The sequence below is a fragment of the Penaeus vannamei genome, chromosome 26 (assembly GCF_042767895.1).
Source record: "Penaeus vannamei isolate JL-2024 chromosome 26, ASM4276789v1, whole genome shotgun sequence".
In the NCBI taxonomy this organism is placed as follows: Eukaryota; Metazoa; Arthropoda; class Malacostraca; order Decapoda; family Penaeidae; genus Penaeus; species Penaeus vannamei.
The window spans coordinates 7,683,715-7,686,214 of NC_091574.1; positions in this window are offsets into that span (position 1 = coordinate 7,683,715).

The following is a 2,500-nucleotide window of genomic DNA, read 5'->3' on the forward strand; positions in this document are numbered from 1 at the left end:
GGGAGGGAAGGAAGGAGGGAGGGGAGGAGGGTTGAAGAAGGGAGGGAGGGGGAGGGAAGGAAGGGAGGGAGGGTGGAAGAGAGAAGGAAGGGAGGGAGGGTTGAAGAAGGGAGGGAGGGGAGGGAAGGAAGGGAGGGAGGGGAGGGAAGGTGGAAGAGAGAAGGAAGGGAGGGTGGGTGGAAGGTAAGAAATCAGGGAGGGAGGGATGAAAGGAGGAAATCAGGGAGGGATGAAGGGAGGAAATCAGGGAGGGAGGGAGGGAGGGATGAAGGGAGGAAATCAGGGAGGGATGAAGGGAGGAAATCAGGGAGGGATGAAGGGAGGAAATCAGGGAGGGATGAAGGGAGGAAATCAGGGAGGGATGAAGGGAGGAAATCAGGGAGGGAGGGAGGGAGGGATGAAGGGAGGAAATCAGGGAGGGAGGGAGGGAGGGGAGGGAGAGATGACGGGAGAAAATCAGGGAGGGAGGGAGGAAAGTGGAAAGGGATGGAGAAAAGGAGGAGGAAGTGAGGGAGGGAGGGAAGAAGAGGGAAGGAAGGGAGAGATGGAGGGAAATGGAGGGATGGGGAAAAGGACGGACTAAGTAAAGGATGGAAGGGATGAAGGAAAAGGGAAGGAAGGGAAAGAGTGAGTGAGGAGAAAAGGGAAAAAAATGCGAGACAAGACTCAGTTGAGAAAAGGGAAAAGCAGACAAGAAGAGACAGTCAACAGAGGCAGTTCAAGAAAGAAGGAAGAAAGAGTAAAAAAGAAAAGAAAAGACAAAAAAATAAATAAATAACAAGGAAAAGGGAAACGATAGGTTATTGACCCTCCTGTGCAGATACCATTGCTAACATGGAAGAGGGGCGCTCGTGGTCCGTAATGTATGGGAGGGACCACGTTTACCAAGACCGTGTATGCGCCGTTGCTCGATGGGTTGTGCGCTGCGGTGTCTGTGAACCCTGCGCAGTACTCCCGCACGTCGATTCGAAAGATATGTGCGCAGTTTGATACATTTATGGAGCCCCACCCTATTTCTCTCTCTCTCTCTCTCTCTTTATTTCTCTGTCTGTCTGTCTGTCTCTCTCTCTCTCTCTCTCTCTCTCTCTCTATCTATCTATCTATCTATCTATCTATCTATCTATCTATCTATCTATCTATCTATCTCTTCTTCTTCTTCTTTTGACAGGCAGTATCGCTCTTTCTTTCTTTCTTTTTTTCTTTATTTATCTGTCTGTCTATCTACCTATATATCTATTTGTCGACTATTCTTACTATTTACTTGTTTATCTTCCTATTTGTCTGTCAATCTATCAATCTTTTTATGTATTCATGTATCTCTGCATGTATGTATGCATGTTTGTGTGAATGTATGCATGTATGTATACATGTATGCATGCACGCATGTATGTATGTATGAATCTGTCCGTTTGTCTATCTCCCTATCTTTTCTCTCTTTCTACTTCTTCTTCTTCTCTCTCTCTCTCTCTCTCTCTCTCTCTCTCTCTCTCTCTCTCTCTCTCTCTCTCTCTCTCTCTCTCTCTCTCTCTCTCTCTCTCTCTCCCTCTCTCTCTCTCACTTTCTACCTTTCTATCTATGTATATGTTTATCTCTCTATCCATATATATATGTATATATATGCATATATATATATATATATATATATATATATATATATATATATATATATATATATATATATATATATATATATATGTGTGTGTGTGTGTGTGTGTGTGTGTGTGTGTGTGTGTGTGTGTGTGTGTGTGTGTGTGTGTGTGTGTGTGTATGTATATATATATATGCATATATATGTCTGTGTTTGTACATATATACATTTACATATGTATGCATGTATGTGTGTATGTATGCATGCATGTGTGTATGTATGTATGTATGTATATAGGTACGTATGTTTGTATGCATGCATGCATGTATGTACGTATGTATGTATGTATGAATGTATTCATGTATGTATGTATGTAGTATGTGTGTATGTATGTATTCATGTATGTATTCATGTATGTATGTATGTTTGTATGTATGTATGTATGTATGTATGCATGTATGTATGTACATACATGCATAAATATATAGGTAGGTAGATAGGTAGATAGCCAGCTAGCTATATAGGTAAATAGATAGAGAGATAGCTAAACAGATAGATAGACAAGTTTACATGCGTGCGTGTGAGTGTGCGAGTGAGCGCATGATTCCTAGGATCCGCCCCGTTTCGAGCAAGCCGGTCCCTCAGAACAAAAACAAAAGAAAGAAAAATAAGTGTGACATCGAGATGACTCTTAAGTTTAAGATCCGGCTCTGGAAAGTATCGGGTTTCACGCAATTACCAAGATGGCGTCATGTCCTCATGCTCACTCAAAGACATGTCCCATTAACGCCCAAAAGCCTCCCGCCCCGATTTATGCTGATTGCCGACTATGATGCGTTTTTGCCGTGAGCGCAGAAATCGGCGCGGCAGATTTGCAACGGGGAATCAAATCGGGGAAAAGCTTCTCTTGAT